General features: G+C 30.0%; 1 protein-coding gene across 2 annotated transcripts in view; it reads left to right on the top strand.

Annotated features, from left to right (window-relative positions):
- Nucleotides 1-19,352, top strand: part of LOC128991654 (GTPase-activating Rap/Ran-GAP domain-like protein 3) — a 395,113-nt gene that overhangs the window by 63,163 nt on the left and 312,598 nt on the right. The window lies entirely within an intron of this gene.

Genomic DNA, 19,352 nt, shown 5'->3' with positions numbered 1-19,352 from the left:
AAAGGTAATTGATATCTTACCTACAATTTAGTTACACAATACTCGTAAATGAAAATATATTAATGTTCTTGGAATTTCATCTCAAACAAGCTCTTATTACTTGAGATGGTCAAATTAAAGTACAAGATACAACTATGGTTAAGATACAACTAAAGTACAAGTTTCTTTGCATACATCTTTAACCCTTGACTTAACGCGAAGCCTTGCATAGTTTTAGAATGAAAATAAATATAAATATTTAACACTTTTTTCATCAGGTCTGATTATTTTACTAAATTGGTTAAAAAGAAATCACCATTTACCTTGTACCTTTGTGAATCGAAACACTTTGTAGTATAAAATAATCAATTAAATATTCAATATGTTATATTAAACAGAAAAATATGAAATAGTTATTTTTCATCCCATTATAAACATTTACTATTAATTCTAATGTATATTCTTACACTAAAGTCTGTGAAAGTAAAAAGAAAACGAAATCCTTAGAGTAATGTCTGCAATCATTTAGAGTACAGACATCATAAGTAAAGTGCTGAAATTACGGAACAATGTTTTGGCTTTCATCAGACATTGTAGTGAAATATAATGGAGTTTTCCAGACAGGGACTTGAAGCTCAAAGTTCTCTCTTAATTCCTGTGGTGATAAAAACCAGTAGCACAACTAATTGAGGTTTATTGTTTTAAATAATAAACATTTACACACCTCACACGTTATATTGAAACACCGTCGTCATTCTCAATGACACCTTACAAAACCTGGACATGTAATTAAATGTTATGAACTCAGGAGGATAAAGTAAAACTGTTATACAGTTGGTCAACGAACTATACAAATTTTCTATAGAAATAAAACTCTAACTCTAAAATCAATTTTTAAGGATTTTTTATAGTTGCTTTTTGAGCTTCACCAAATATCACTTATTTTGTTCTAAGATATATGTGACACTTTAAACGTTTACCAATCTTCATCATGTTATAGTGGTTAGAGTCTATAGAACTGTATGATGTATAACCGATTTTAAATCAAGAAGATCTTTGTAGGAACTAAATTGAATATGTAGAACTACATAGCTATTCAATAAGTATTGCTTCATCGGTATACAAGCTCTGACTAAACAGGATTTATTTATTTCGAGAGGAAATTTGATTATTTCATCAACCTATTTCAGGATTTTTAAAAGGAAACCCGATGGACAGGAAACATAATTGTATTCATAAAAATACTCCTGGTTCAGTTGTTTTGGAGAAAAGAATACCAATATTAAATGCAGCCACTCGGTAAATCCACAAACCATTGTTTTTCTATAACAATAGACTTGAACTCTGCGCAATATGCAAATGTCGATGCCAGAAATTTAAGTTTCCGTGACCCATATAATCTGAGATGATAAACTTATCTTTAAAGACTTGTTTGATTTAATTGATAATTATTATACATCTATAAATGAAGACGGTGTGCGCTTATAGGTCCTATTAACGATAAAAGGTATAACGTTATTACGTAATTTTATGTATTCATGAAAATGTAAGAGTATCAGGTGAAAGGAGCTTAAGTAAATAAATATGTAACAGTGAAAGAATAATCAGTTCATTTATCTTACTTGGCAATAACCTGACACCTCGGGTGGATGTTGTTTTCTGCTTAGCAATATTTCTGGAGAAAAACTTATGATTTTTCATCGTTAAGCTTTGCAATAGTGTTATTAGTACCATTTTAAAACAACGTAGGCCTATATTATAACAAATTACGGCATAACCAAGAGTGGGATTAAAATATTACCATGTAGACGTTTTATTAATATCTATAATATTAAAACGAAAGTGTGTTTTTTTATTTCATGATTCTGAATCAACCACTCGACGGATTTTCATGATTTTTGGGTTGAAAGAAAGATAATTTTGAGAACTAGGGAATGTCGAAGCCATAATTTTAGTTTAGGGTCCCAGTTTTTTAGAAATTAAGTTTTAATTTTTAAAAAGTCTTGCAGCCGACGCTAAGATTCTAAACTAGCTTTTGGCATAAAATAATTTGCTTAACATAACAGCTGTAAACATTCAGCTTTTGTGTCACAAATTCAGCATTTGGATAAAAATGTAAAGACATACTTAGGGTTGACTTATTTATAATACTATGTGTAATGCAAATCATTGATACGTTCAATTCTTCTGTAAGAGGATGACAGATTAATTAAATTATACATAGTAAAATACTAGGATGTTCAAATTATTTTTTAAAGCAATCTTTGTAATCTTCGATTTGTTTTAGAGCAATATAATTTGTTTTAACTAACAGCTGGTTAAATATAAACTATGGAACTATGAGGTCATTTTATTTTTGTTATTGATTATAGGAAATAAGTAAGATTAGTAGAGATAATTAGACCACAGTTTAAACCAATATTAATTAAACCACAGTACAAATCGAGGCTCTGTACACGAGTCTTAATAAAAAAGGATAAATTCAAATTATTATACTGCTCCACTTTTCAAGGAAAGATTAGAAAAATAACAATGTTTACATGTTTTAATTCTTCATGGTAGCTTTTTGTTTACAATTAATGTTTGTCTGCTTTAACTGTGTATGGATTAGGCCCGGAAATATTGATGTCATAAAAAGAAGATCAAGAATAATCAGGAATCACGATTTTAAATTACGACCACAACCTCAGCCGGGTTTTATACAAAGATAAACAGATGGATGACATAGATTGAACACAACGTCAACATTGACCTAGGATACTGCAATTAGGCAAACCATCCTTACATAAAATCGTGTTCAGTTGTGGTTACGTTTGGGGGCACCTATATCAGCGCCCCCAAACGTGAAAATAATATCACTTTTATTTCAACCATGAATATATTGTAGTTTAAGTTAACTAATATGGGAAATTAAGATGTACATTTATTCAATGAGGGTGTGTAATTATCAAGGATAGAACTGAAAACGGTATAGATAATAAACATTGACAATTACGTCATTAGCTTTACTAGCGTGTTTACTTTTTAGCGAATTTCCCATATAGGGAATAAGCTATTACCGTAGTACTCATGGTAAGACCTGGACGCGGGACCGATTTTTTTTTCGTTTTGAGGTCCCTAGAGGCCAAAAACACCATCCGTTCAAATTCATATATATATATATATATATATATATTTATATATATATGTGTCCGTCAGCACGATAACTCGAGCAAAAATGATCCGATTTTGATGAAATTTGGTACAAACGTGTAAACATACGTTTATTCGAACGAGTTCGCGATCCAGCATAATCGGACCATGGGAACGGGGGTTCACGGGAGGTTTTATGGGGTAAAAATAGGTCTTTCCCATTTTTGACCCAAAAAACATAAAATTTAGCAATTTCTTTCCAAACCATTTTGTAGAGCTTAAAAAAACAAATAATTTAGTATATTGAAGCGTTATTATGCGCCTAATGGTTACGGAGAAAATTCAAAAAAATTGTAAATTTAAAATTCCCATGTTATTCTTATGGAGAATAAGTAAACTGTTGTAGTTTGCTTGTTTGTGAACATATTTTGATTGAATTTGGAAAATGTTTTCATTTCTTACTAACTATTCACATTTTACAAAAAAAAAAACAGTTTTACCCTCCCTGATGCAGCAAACCTAAGTACTTGTTAAACTAATTCTATTTAAATCAAGAATAAATGTTATATTTTTAAGTAGACATTTCAGTGTAAATCCAATCAGTCAAATGGAAATTCGCTTAGTCTGCAGGTTTGCTGCGGCGGGGGTATTATATTCCTGCTACATGTGACCAGTTCTTATTTTCAAATGAATGTTATTTGAACCAAACAGCTGTTTCAAAACAAACTGTTATTGTTTTTACTTTTCTTTGTTTACGCATATTTATTTATCAATTAATGCAGTGAAATTCGGAATTTTTTTAGAATTTTTTGGTTCGGTTTAGAGGTTTTGTCCCGGGATACATTCTTATCCTTGTTGAACGGTGCTGATTGGGTGCGGCTTGCCCGATTCCTACAGCAAGCTTGGCGGTACAGGTGGGAAATTATTCAAGAATTTAATTATTAACCTTTTTCAAGCTCTGAGCACTCTCTAGTTTTAAGAAATTTATAAGTTACAAATATATGTATAAATGTATAGAATTAAAAAAAAAACAAAAAAAAATAAATAAAAAAAATGTTTTTAGTTGAAAATGGCCTAATGGTACACCAGAAAGGTAATTTGAATGTATACAGCATGTATATTGAATGTATCATTTACAATGTGTTTGCCAACCCGGCTGACGGTCTTATAAGACCAAGTTGGAAAAATGCGAGTCTGCTGTGTGAATCATGAACTGGTTATACTATGGAAATATTGTAAAACTTGTACTTAGATCATGTAAATAAAGCATTAATTAATTCATTCATTCATTCATTCATTCATTCATTCATTCATTAATGCAGTGAAATTCATATAAAGGATAGGTGTGACGATTCGTTTTGATGTTAGGACACCAAAGTTTGTGTACTGTGAATTTTATTGGATATTATCGTTTTGTTTTAGGTCGTTTCTATTCAGACCTACTGGAAATTGTGTATAGTAGTTGTATTGTGGTGATAATAATTATGGAAGAGGCAGGTATGCTATGGAAGGTGGTATCGTTGACTAGGTCTATACACTTCTCAATTTTGACTATTACTCTCTCTACAATAGGCTACTTATAATCAGTGTGCGTCTGTGCGAATCGGCTGCAAATCTCACTTCAACGCTTTTCACATCGTAAAAATTGCAGAATTGCTGTTTTATTTTAAAATTAACGGATTTAAAATGCATATCGTATAGGCCTATGATGGAATAAAAACATATTTGGTCACACAACATTTGTTTACAAGATGATTTTTTACATTAAAACTGCAAGAAACTTTGTCTTTATATGTGTAAACTAGCTGATCTGAATTGTACACGGTTTTAACTGGCTACTGAATTCCCGTACGTAGGACGGGCTAACATCTCGTTTTAATTAAGTTTAAAGAGGCTTTAGCAATGTTGTAATTCAAATTATTTTGTTGCTCGGTGCTTAGGGCAGTAGAAAGAATTGCATAAGTTTCCAGTTAATGCTATTGTTAGAAAAGGTTTCATTTTAGAGCACGGCGGCTAAGAAGAGAAAGGAAATACTCGATTAATCCTTGCTTACGGTCAATGAAGCGTTTCCTGTATAGAATGGATCTCTCGTGTTAATTCTCTAGAAAGGAACTCTTTTGTATTGGAATTTTATATAATTTTTGTCCACTAGTACATAGTATATAACTCCATATACAGGGTGTCCCCGAACTCTCTATTTTTTGGGGCATTGTTCCTGGGTAAGAAGCATATCTAATTATCATACTTAAATTGCCCGCAAGTTCTTAGTTACCCACACAGCTGCCGTTTTGTTTTTTTCGGTTATTAATTGTTTTATGAAAAATGGTTTAACATACAAAATTGAAATGTTACAAACATTTATGGCAACTAGAAAAAGATTCAAAACAATTATGAAAATTTTCCAAATTCATAAAACAAAATGGCGGCCATTTTCAATTTTGTTTCTTTAATAACTCAAAAACCGTTGATTTTACAAAGATGTTACAAGTATAACTTTCTTTGGACAATTTTATTACAATTCGATTGACACCTTATTTTTTAACATTGGACGAATATTAACTGAGATATGGCAGCTTTAATGATACGTGACCGCATGCCTCGATATGTACTGCATCTAACCTCCAGCGGTCACATATCACCTCTGCCATATCTCAGATAATATTCGTCCAATCTTAGAAAATAAGATGTCAATCGATTTGGAATTAAATTGCCTAAAAGAAGTTACTCTTGTAAAATTTTAGTAAAATCAACGGCTTTTGAGTTATTTAAGAAACAAAATTGTAAATGACCGCCATTTCGTTTTATGAATCTATAAAATTGTCATAATTGTTTTGTAGCTTTGTCTAGCTGCCATAAAGGTTTGTGCAAAGTTTCATTTTCATATGTTAAGCAATTTTTCAGAAAATAATTAATAAGTGAAAAAAACAAAATGGGGGCTGTGGGTAACTAAGAACGTCCGGACATTTTGAATATGATATTTAGATATTTTTCTTACCCAGGGACAATGCGCTAAAATATTGGTAGAGAGATCGGGGACACCCTGTATAAAACCATACGTAAAATGTTCGTCATGACGAGAAACCTCGCGTTTGCTAATACTTAGAATTTTACTAATTTTAGAATGTTTTAGGATATTTAATGTTATATGTATATATTTTTTGTTAAGAATTTTACTAACCAATATTTTATTAATACTTATGAAGTCAAACGGGGCGAAGCCCGTGGGTAACAGCTAGTTATAGATCTTTGTGCTGCATTGAACTAAAATAAGTTCAATATTCAACAGAAATGTTAAACGTATCAGTATTTTGACACCGGTATGAAAACGAAAAGCGAAGTTAACGTGCCACCGTCTTAGGACTTATGACCACCACGTGTCGTGGAAAAGAACGAGTCGGTGTTTTAATATTGAAAAAGCAGAACTTGATAAATTTATAGCGGTTTTATCCCTTACCTTTCTTCACTTTCTTCCTAACCATCGAATAGTTACTTTTATAAATCTTTATTAAAAACTTTAGAAAAAAGCTCTAATTTTTTTAGCTTTAGTATCATTAGTTAAATATTCTTACTTTTTCCTTAACGAAGAATGTACCCCATTCTCAAAAGCATCATTTTATAATAATGCTAAATATATTAAATTGTAAATAGTAGAAAGACAGCAAAATTAGCTAACATGGGTCTACGTAAATAAATATTTCGTATAAAGTCTGAGCACATCATATCAACAATTAATGAGTAATTTGAACTCTGAGGTTTGATGTCAGTTAAAATAACACGAACACACAAACTATAATTATGTTTGATTTAATTCATATCTGCTTAGAGTTTATCAGCACAAGTTGGTGTGAAACTCCCCTTGCAGATATGCATAAATCAACATGCTTAAACGGGTAATCCCGACAAAGATACATAGTCATATCGAAACAGTGATCTTGCTATTGTTAACATTGTTTTAGTTTACAAAATCATAACTTGTTTCGATTCTTTTTCATATAAATATAAATTTTAATTGTGAATGAAAAGAGGTTGAAATATCTCATATATTAATACGTGAGGGTTGTTTTTTGTGAACAAAACTCCTCCGTTATTTCTGGACCGATTTTAATGTTTGAGGTGTCAAATAATTTGTCTCAATTCGTAGTTTTGCATAAAGGTTTTAGAATTTAAAATCTCTTACCCTTAAGGGCACGAGACGCTCTCAAAGGTCGTATTTTCTCTATAAGAATTACATTGAAAACTAATTTAAAAACAAAACCAGCTGTATATAAAAATTAACTCACCAGCCTTTGGGGAGTAAGTATTGATGTTAGTAATATTTAGGAGGTTATAAACAAATCTAAACAGTTAATCAGTTTTGTTGGAAGAAAAGAAAATTTCTTGAATTTAAAGGAGAAATATTGAAAACAGGAGGAGGAAACAATTAATAGGAAATCTTATACTTATGAGAAGAATAGTTGAGAGGCTTGGTCTCACAGTAAGGAATCCAGGTACACAATCACTTGGGGAGATGAATCATTTTTGCCAGTTATGCTAAGCAACTTATTTTGGAAGTAAAAAAACCATGAAGAATATTCACATCATGTTGTCACAGTGGTAAAGTAAATCTACCTAAAGTAAGATAAAATAAATACATGCAAGAAATGTTTACTGGTAACAGCTTTAAGTCGGGAAACATTTGTATAAAACACAAAAAAATAATACCGGGTCAAAAAAATAAGCATTTAGTCGGGTCTTTTAAACTAATAGAAAATTATTACTGTTATTACTGTAGTTTTAAAATAACTTCTGTATAGGCCTAATACCGGTACTTGACAATTGCTCGATTTCGAGCAACAGGTACACTAGTTTTATAGAATACAATAACATTTAACTGTAAACCTATGCAATGCAGACCTAAAGAAAAAATACTTAGAAATATACATGGTAACAGAATATAATATTTTGTAAGTTTACTATTTCCTGCAAAATAGTTAACAATACAGAAATCAAATATAACAGTTTCCCTCTTCTGAGTTTATCCTCTTATGAGGATCGTTGAATAATTTCAAAACATACACACAGGTGAATAAAATAAAATATAACACTGTAAACAATGGAACAAATCAATTTATCCTCAATATAGTTATCACCACAGGACAGATTAACCATAAATCTTATGCAAATAAGTACTATGGAAATCTAAATCATCCTATTACGATTATGGTACAAGTTAATCACGAATATTTATTTATTAGAAAACGAAAGACTGTGTCCGATTTTAAGACTGGTTTAAAAATATAACTGAGGAAAGAACTAGTGTTCAGGATATTTGACCCCAATATCAAAGGATAGTCAATGTCGCCTTCAAATGAACTTTATCACGACTGCTTGAGGTACAAACATATTTTGTGAAGAGCTCTGGACATTAGTAAATTGTTTTAAATATAATTAATTAAAATTACATTAATATAAATTACAGTATCCACCTCTTACAAAAATATATTTGATACTATTCTAATAAACACTTTTAAATTGGAACTCAATTCATACTAAAATAAGAGGTCCAACTTCCATATCTCAACACGTTCACGTATAGAGGTTTCCATCCAACGGCTGGTTATCTGAATTGTACCTTAATTCTGTAAAAAATATTATTATCATCGTATTTTTTTTTTTCAAATATACTAGAGCTTTGTAAATTACCTGTTTTATCTTTACTTTAATTTATATAAAAAAGTTATGTTTCAACTTAAACTCTTCGAAATCATATAATATTATACTATACCGATAATAATATTAATAATTACAAGCGATAAAGCGATGTTTTAACATTCAATTCATCAAATTTAACTTCAAATTAAGAGTTTGTAATTGTAATGTTGGTCGTATTTCCCAATATATTTTAACACATAATAGTGTAAGTATATTTTTTAACTCAACGTTATTTAAGTGTACAAATATATTATTTGTGGTATCAGTAGAGTTAAGATTACACGTTTCAACTTTTAACAGCAAGTTTATTCAAAAGCATACTTAACTTGTATTATTTAATACTAAATCCCACATAAAAGAATTTTACTATGGTAAAAATAATTATCATCCAATGAAGGAAACCTCCGTTAAGTTAATAAGGACACCTCTAATAATGACATTTTATTAAAAATATTAAAAACAAAAAACCCAGTAAGATGACTCTGAGCTTGTGTCTGTATTATTTTTGTTAAGATAAAAAATCTCATTTTAGAAAATATGAAGCGAAAACAAAGAAAACTACGCTATTGTGCATATGACAATCTCCGTTTTCTCCAATAGTAACAGTCTTCATTTCTTTGACTCGTAAACGTTTTCTGATGTTCACTTTTCTCTTTTCCATAAAATTAATTTTGTCAAGGAACAAAACAAACTTTAACTTTAATATTTCCTTCGCTGATTTTGTTTGAGTTTGGTCCAGTGTTCCCTGAAACTAGTTTTAATGTATTTTCCCAGATAACTTCTCCTGTTGTAATTTATAAATCGTGCAAACTATAGTTAAAACACTTAAAACCAATTTGGCAGCTTCAAAGACTAATAATTAAACTGATATTTAAAGGCTTTCTTAGCTAAAGGAATTTACACTGTAAAATGATTATGATATATGATGATACAAAACATTATTGTCAAAAAAGTATGTTAAGACGAAATTTAATATTTTTTTAAATAACTGTATAGTAACTACTTTTTTTTAATGCTGCTACTTTTTGTCAAACTGCTTTTTATCTTAAATGCCCTGTAGCGCAAATCAGTTATAAACATTAAGCCCCTTTTAAGCTAATTTTTTTTCGTTATCCTTTCTGCGACACTTTGCTAAAAACTCATACATTATGTAAGCTCAAGGTTGTTTGAGTGTTCAGCCAAACAGTCCCAAACTACTTGAGAAATCCAAGAAACTTTGCCAAGTACTTGACCACTCACTTTAGATGCTTTCCTGTAACGTGTACTTTGTTTCTTACATAACTTGGTGCAATTAATGTCTGATTAGATTTAAGGTACTTGGAAGATTTTCAAGAGGCGGGACTAAAAAGGAAAGTCAGAGTCATTGTACGGTGTTAAACGTGATTTAAAATTTAGTTAAAACTATAGAACGCTTGGAACTAGGAATATATGTAAACATGTAATTTAAAATATATAAATTTGAATGATAAGTTATGTTTTCCGGAAACACCTCAGATTAAAACATAGGCTACAATATGATTTATTTATAAATGTTATTTTAGTGAATAATATCCTAAATAGTAAAAATAAAGAGAGCGTTAAACGAAAATGTTGAATAAACTTTGATAACTTAAGCAATGTTTTATTTTTCAACAGATGCAATTGTGTAAACCTAGAACTGTAGTCTCAAACGTTTACGCAAATTTAAATCTCAAACGTTATTTTGAAACGTAGGTTTAAGCTAGTTGTACTACTAAAACAATACTATCTCCAATTTAGTTATTATAACACCTATTATCATGTATCAAACAATATCATCTATGTAATTCTGTACGTCTTTAGGGCTAAACAAGAAACTTTCACAAATTTTACATAAAATGTGTTTGTATGACCATTTTTACAGAATCGACAAGATTGATACAAGCACTAGAAACTTCCTAAGGTTTTATAAATTATGATTAATTATAAACATGAGTGGAATCGTAAAGAACTATTTCACACGCTAGTAATAACTGAGCAGAGAACAGATGCAAACTGATGAAAAAATAAACTAAACAAATCATAAACTAATCTTGAAAGTTGTATTTAGTTTAATTGTAAGTTTCTCTCATTTTTATGATCCACAAACTTATAAAAAATCCTGATTTTCAGTTATGAATTGAATGTTTACTTAATTAAAATGTCCATGATATTGAGAAGAAAACTATTTCAAGCGAAACCATCAAACGCAAAATGTACTCTTTGTGATTTCATTCCAGCTCTCGGTTCAGTTGTTTAGGAGAAAGAATACCAAAATTGAGGCCAGCCACTCGGAAAATCCACAAACTATTGTTTTCCTATAACAATAGACTTATTTTGAGCAATATGCAAAAATATTTATGTGGGATGTTTCAAGGACCATTTAATGAACGACTGTGTTAGTATTTTTCTGATAGATTATAGTAGTATCACTCAATAAATTACCACTTCCTGGGACGATGAGTGTTTGTAACTCGAAAACTCATTACAATAACTGATTATCAAGGGACTTGTAGTTAAATATTACGCATATAGAACTAATTTATATGCATTTGCTACTTCAACCACCACAAATAAACGTGTTTTCTCAATTGATGTGTAATAAGCAAATTAAGTTTTAAATATAATATGTTGTCCATGTGAAATTACAACTAAAATAAAATTATATTTAGATATTAGATATACTTACTACTTATAAGTAACGGTACAGTGGAACCTTGATAAGAAGTCCCTCAATAAGAAGTTACCCTTGATAATAAGTGTTATTTTCAAATACCCTTTATTTTATACCCTTAAATGCATTTTATTGCAAACCTCTATAGGAGGTCAACCTTGATAAAAAGTCATACTGTGTTTGATCATCCCCATAAGATCTTCTCATCATGGTTCTACTGTATATCGTCAACGTACACACAAAAATCATAGAAAAACTAACATATTGTTAAGTCAATCTTAAACTAATTCTTAAACCAATGAATTTTATCTAAGTGATAATGCCACAACCCCAAGATCTAGCCTGAAGTAATCTGAAATACAATTCTGGGCTCGTGTCTAGTTAATTTAGTTAATTAATGTTTTTACCGAGAAAGTTGTGGGGAAGTTTTGATTTTTCCCAACAGTTATGTTTTTTGGGGTGCTGAATCCGAATCTGAGGTTTTCTAACAAAAGTTGATAGGTTTTTTTACATATTTTTCTCATTTTTGTCAATGTTACGTCAATAATTTTTGTTAGCAAACCTCATTTTTGATTCAGCACCCAAAAAAAATAATAAATGGAAAAATCTAAACTTTCTCCCACAACTTTCTCGCTAGGAGTACATTTAAATACAAATTTACTGGATTAAGTGTCTTAGGACAAAGATATAGCCTATTTTCTATCTTGTCTTGATACATAAAACAGCCCAAAAATAACAAATGCATTTTAACTGACAGTTTAGGATTGTTAAGTAGTTTGAGAAGGTTGGGTAGCACCGGAAACATTTAAAACAGGATACTTATACTCATTCCGTTATTATTCTCAAAACCTAAAGATGTAAATAACTATATTTTTTTTCTGGGGAGTTTGTTTTAAAATATGTTTCAGTACAAACACAAACAATCAGCTGCTAACCCCTGTACAGAGCCCACATTGGAGTTGGCAACACATGTTCGTGACGTGAATACAAAAGAGCCACAACTACCCGCAGTTAAGGCTGGATTGTAAATCTTTTGGACCTTTTATCGTTTGTAACTGAATTGAGGTTAACAAAAACCCCTTTGTTGCTCACCTGTTTTCTATATTAGATGTTCTAATATGTTTTTTATTTAAAGAAGTTAATGGATGTAAATGTATAGTAAGCCCACTTTAAAATAATATATTACTTGGTTTTATAGGTACTTAAGCTACGTACTAAAAACACCCAAGGAGTTTTCTGTGAAATGTTATACAGAATGTAAACAGAATTTGCGAAATTTTGCGAAGATCTTTTAAGCGCACAACTTTATTAAGAAGGTTCCATTCAAATCAGTAAGTTTCAAACAACTTGTCATAAATAGACGGACGTTTCAAAAAACATATACTTTTCAATTCTCTGTAACCACTGGGTGTTGACAAAATTAGAAATTTCTGAATAAGGATTTTTTATCGACTTTAATAAAGGAAACATATTTTATGAATTATTTATTTTACTTTGAAAAAAAAACATACGCTCACTTATGAAAATGTGGTTTAAAAAACAATTTTTAAGACTGCTGAGGGTTTTTTAATATGAATGTACATTGGTTTTAAACTTATATCTTACCATGGAAAAATCGAGGCACCACACTTTGTACCCAATTCTCGAAACATTAACTAAGAATGTCAAAACATATTGTATTATTTAAATACGGTAAAATGTAACTATCTTATTTAACCACGTTGCCTACCGATAGTCTCTTATTAATTTAGTAAAAAATATTGATTTTAATCATATAACCGGTATGTGTTAAGGTAGTAATCCTGAAGTCGAATCCCTTTGTAAAACTTATTTTTAAATATTAGTTTCAACAGAAATTATAGTAAAAACATTTGTTCATCCTTAATTTAAGAAAAAATAACGAGAGAAGGTTCTAGGATAAATTCATCAATATAGATGTTTTCTACGTGAGGTTGGAAGATATTAAAACACTGTTTTATCAGTTTTATAAGGGAAGATTTCTTTCTTGATTTAGAAGTTTAATTTTCTGTAACCAACCCGTATTTTCGTGAACAAGTATTTATAAGTGGAAATTAATAAAAATTATTTCTATGAAATTGTGTATATGTGCTATTCCCTGGTTTGGGGGAGGGAGGAATTTTTATGGACGTGAGGTAATAGTTTTTCCTGATTAGTTTTATTTGTCCGAGTTTAAATATAATAACCACAAACAAAACAACCAGAACAAAACGTAAACCAAATTTAAAGCAGTGTAACCAACCCCTCCAGGTTGTTGAGAATAAACCGAGGGCTAAACCTGTAAATTTTTACTGAAGTCCATTACGATGCAAAATAGTTGATCATTTATGTCTTCTTAAGTTATATAGAATAGTTTTATACAATTTAAAACTATTTATAATCACAAAATCTAGCCTTAGCCCTCTCAATAGCAATCTATGACAAGTTTTACATCGATACATTTGAAACATGTCAAATTAAAATCTGCACATGCTATTTACATTATATATATATATCTCTATCCATAGTGGTTAATTAATTCACAGTCAAGTATTTGGTACTAGCATGCTTCCATTGCAGGTAAATCAACATACTCAAACATATATTTCCTACGAATATTTCACATTATGAAACGGAGTGTACTCATTGTACAGTGTCGTTTGTAAACTATTGTTTTGATTCAAAGTAAACTGACTACATTCAAATGTTAAATGTATACAACAACATGATTGCATTCACCGAATACATTATTGGACAAGTATAGCTAAAATACTTACTAGGTTTTGAAAATGAATTTTATGTTTCGTTTCGGTTTTTATTCGTTGATTTAATAGTGCAATTTCATGTGATAACGGATTTTGGTTATGAATATAAAACAGCACCTTATCACACAACATCCTAATAAACAGTTGTGATATTTGATGACAACACTTGAACACAATTCAAAAAGCCATTGTAAATTAACTTTGACAAAGAAATAACAAACGATCTTTTTAAACTCAACAAGAGTACCTTAGCCTACAACAACCAAACTTATAATGGCTTCTCTGAATCTTAACGTTCTGGGAATTTAACTTGTTATGTAACTGTTAGACCGTTACGCAAATGATTTACATTCAGATTATATCCATAGTGTAAGTCAAGTATACGAGTATTATGAATTCATTTTAGCAAATTTCCCATCTAGGGAATAAGCTATTGTAGGTCTCATGGTAAGACCTGGACCCGGGACCGATTTACTTTTTTTCTTTTGAGATATTTTGGGATATATAATTATTAAATAACTTCTTGATCAGCATTGTACGTGTTTAAATTTACAGAAAGTAAATAAAGAAACGTCTAACACTTAAAACATATTTACGCTTATACTGTTACTCACAAGACGGTAAATATACAAAAAGATGGTAAGTGGTGATCGATTTCGATTGGACACTCCAATCATCATCAGACCCAATAGGCGAATGACAAGAATCTTAGACTGAAATATAAGTTTTCAAAGAAGTAACTTGGTGTTGCTTCAAAGATGTAAAGTTATATACATCGATTCACAAGTTGTACACACATAGATGAAATGAACTATCTCAGATGTTATCTTCATTTATGTAACTCTAACGCGCAAAATCCATTATTCTTATTAAAAAATAAATATTTATTTAAATATTAATGAAAATAAAATAATGAATTTAATTTAGTCAGTTTACATAAATTCGTTGTACTCTGACAGAGTTAAATTAAATTAAAACCTACTTTTTGCCATGTTATCTAAGCTGAGATCAAAACATAATCCAAAAAAATAATTAGCATCACTTGAATTTATTGCAGCAAACATCTCAAGCCGTGATATTAGCGCTAACGAAGGAATTTCAACACCTGATGAATGTATTCATGACTTTAATCGCACTTGAGATATGCTTTTCCTGGAATACTAAGTTAACTTGCAACACAAATATTTTATTTTCAATAGAATTTATTATTCCCATTATTAGTTTAAAAGTAATTGTCGACTTTCTGGGTTTCTGAACGAACAGGTAATCTAAATAAGACATTTAATGTCAAACCCGACATAAGTAAGCAAAGAAAATATATTTCAGGTTTTTCAATAAATAATCAATTTACTTGGCAGGATGGTAAACAACTTATATCATTCTCTTTATTCTGGAACATTTGAGGTGTCTGAAGATAGTTATTTGTCTATTTCTATAAGAAAACATATTATAAACAAAAAGTGAAATCTAGCTAACTTAAATAATTTGTATTTTTGCACAATTATTACGGCAACAAAATAAAGAGCTATTACAATATTTTTGCTTGTGTATCTTTTAGAATGTTGGACTGTTTTTCATTTGTTTTATTCTCCTTTAACATTGTAGTTAATCAAAAACAATTTTTAAACTTGTAAAACTGTATGTTTTGTAAATTACAGAATTTTTAACTTAAGTGAACAATTATACTTTAATTTATTTACCAGTGTAACTGTTAATAGGATATATTATTATATATCATATTGCTAAATAATATAGTTCACAATCTCATTTATAGGAAGATTGCGAACTATTAATTTGAAGAGAATCGCTAATTAAACCAAAATTGCTTTAAATAGTCCTAATAAGTCATCGATTTAAATCAATGTTATTCATTTAAGGAACAGAGATTAAAAACGGTAATAGCTATTTTCACAGTGATTTAACTGGCTATACGTTTATAAATACCCCCGCCGCAGGAAACCTGCAGGATAAGCGAATTTCCATTTGCCTGATTGGATTTACACTATAAAATCTCCTTAAAAATGTCACATTTCTTCCCTATTTATATAGCATTAGTTTAACAAGTACTTAAACTGAAAATAACTTACAACTTGTCACAGTCAATGCAAACGAATGCTTTTTTACTTCAGATAAGACAGATGGTCCCTACGTGATCCGAAAGAGGGATGGAGAAAATTATTTATATATTAGCTGTTTTCGTGAAACATCCTAACTTCCAAAATAGTGGAAATAATACTTTAAACATGCTTAGAGATACCATATATACTTCGATGAGAGATACATACCTACCGGTATTTTAGTTTTAAGCCTATGTAAACCCATGTTATCAAATACAAAATTAATTAGTTTTACAGCATTTTATTATAAATTTTGAAATAAGATGTACATAAAAGCGTTGTCCTATCTTTGCATTGCTTGTTGAATGCTGTAGTGTAAAGTGTACAAAAGCCTGCACCGATCAGCACGAGTCGATTGTCTTAATCATTGAGAGAAAAATATATAAATACTCCTGCCGCAGCAAACCTCCCGACTAAGCGAATTTCCATTTGTTTGAATTGATTTTCTATCAAAATTATTTTAATAATATTAGGTTTAACGAGTCCCTAGGTTTGCTGCTACCGGGAGGCTAATAAAAAGTAGTTTTTTGTAAAATATTAATAGCTTAGTATAAAGTGAATAAATTTCCCAAGTTTTGATCAAAATATATCCATAAACAAGCAAACTACAACATTTTACAGTATTCTCCATAAGAATAACACGGGAATTCTAAATTTACAATTGTTTGAATTTTTTCCGTTACCAATAACCTTTCAAAAACACTTTGACATACTAAATTATTTGTTAACTAAATTAGAAGAGTATTTTCTCGTTTTTTTTTTTAGTTGTGTAATGTCCATTCCAGTTTTATTCAGCTAGTCCCAGTTTTATGGAAATAAATTAAAATAAGCAATACAACCTTTTGTAGTCCATGATTGGATATTACATTTTGATTGGAAAATAGTGAGACTGAATATTGATGTGTGCAAAAAAACAGCCAATAATAAAACAAAGCTCTTTCTGTTTTTAATTGAAGTTTTAAAGAATGTGTGTTACTGGTATCATTTTACCGGTAAAAGTATTCATGTTTTTTTTATAATACTTATTATGAATATAACGTTAACATAAATAAAATGAAAAATGGCTTTTAAATAAATAAAACAACACTTATTTAACATGGTTAATTTATACACGCTAATTGGGATACGTAGTATTAAAATCCTTAAGGATAAAACATTAGTTTATTCAAATAAAAAAAATTAAAATTAAAAATTTTATTGGTCCATTCAACATTTAAGTAATAGGCTAGGTCACAAATTATAATCCTCTTGGGTCCTCTTGACGTAAATAGTCAGTCCATAGTAATGAAATAAAAACATGCACAAACATCATGCAGAAAACACTAATATATATATATAAATAAGTAAAAAAGATTTATACCAAACACGACATGCAAGAACAGGCTGCTATAAATCACTTTATTCAAGTCCAATCGTCAATGGTGAGAAATCTGCTTCGTTATACTCACTTAGGCTATAGAATGGGTTTTATATAAGCCAGTTTTTAATGATTTTGGCAAATTTTTGACTTGGCAGCCCTTATGACAACACGCTATTATAGTTGAGGCTTATGACAGATGTAGGTTTGCCTACTATACTTAAACGAAATAAAATCAGAAGTACATACCATTGCTGTAATAGCATTAAATACCGCATAAATAATAAATATTCATGAATAATTAGTTAAAATACTCATCAATAACTCAGCTAACTCTTCGATTTCCTTGGTATAAACTTTGCCATAAAAAGTCTTTGGTTTGTTTGTAGTAAAATACCTCTAAATTTTATAGTTAAAGTCAGTGAATTAATCACAAGCACAGCGATTAACATTGCAATTATATAAACAAACCATCCAGTCCAGTTCATATGTAGCTGTTAATATGTATGTCACACACTGTAGAACCCGGGTGGTGGATTATACACTGTCACTGGATCACTAGAAAGCATTACAGTCACATATGCAGGATTATAAGGTTTGATTACACGATTTGATAATGCGCATACAACTGATGTTGGCTAACGCTAATCGCAGTTGAGTTAATCAAGTATTAAAGGGATTAATAACAACATCCGATACAAATGTTTCCATATGTGAACATGGACATTTTTGTATGTCAGTTAATTTTTTTTCGTATGATATACATGGATGTATAGAATAAATTAGATTTCAGTTTGTGAAATACGTAATCTAAAACCATGCAAAAAGATTTTCATATGCAAATAAATCACTCTTCAACCTATAAGGGTTTGATGCCTTTAAAATTCACTATTTTGGCATTTAACGACACATGATTTAAGAAGTTGCAGTTTTTTTTTTATTAGTACCTATATAAGGACAAACAAAACAATCATGTAAATAAATTTGTTCCCCGTTCAATTAAAATACTAGTGATTATGTAAATAGGATTCTTCAGCTATATTAATATGAAAGAAAACTGAGATTATTGTTTTCAGAACATACTTGAACTAGACCCAAATATTTACTAGGAAAATGCAAAAATGGCCATTATTTTGATTATTTTTAACAAAAACACGCCGGCCACTACGCAATCAAGAGTGATGTTTCCCAAAATTCGCATTACACAATTGTTCAACAAGATTTTTACCTACACATCGCCATAAAAGTGTTATCTATATTGGGAAAACATGACTAGCAGAGTAGAAATGTATGATATAATAGTTATTTTCACCTGTATACATTGTACATGTAAGCAAAACCTAAGTAAAACGAAAGTATTTTATTCGTAATACAAGTGAAATAAGAAATGCACAACGTAAGGTTCATATTTCCAACATAATATCTCAAATCCCCCTCAGAAGAGGATAAGCCTTCGGAGTATCTTGATATTGTACCTGGAGTTACGTCAGAATTATTATGACGCTGCAATGTAGTCGATGAATAAAATTTGGTAAATATATAAAATATTATATAACTTGGTTCACCATTACGATAGGTAGTTTATTTTATAATTGGAAGTTTTGCATTAACGATAGGCTGAAATACGAAACAAATATGCCTAA

Source organism: Macrosteles quadrilineatus, unplaced genomic scaffold (genome assembly GCF_028750875.1).
Source record: "Macrosteles quadrilineatus isolate MER2022 unplaced genomic scaffold, UCM_ALF_1.0 Scaffold_4__1_contigs__length_99947679, whole genome shotgun sequence".
NCBI lineage: Eukaryota > Metazoa > Arthropoda > Insecta > Hemiptera > Cicadellidae > Macrosteles > Macrosteles quadrilineatus.
This window is presented reverse-complemented; position numbering and strand designations above follow the sequence as displayed.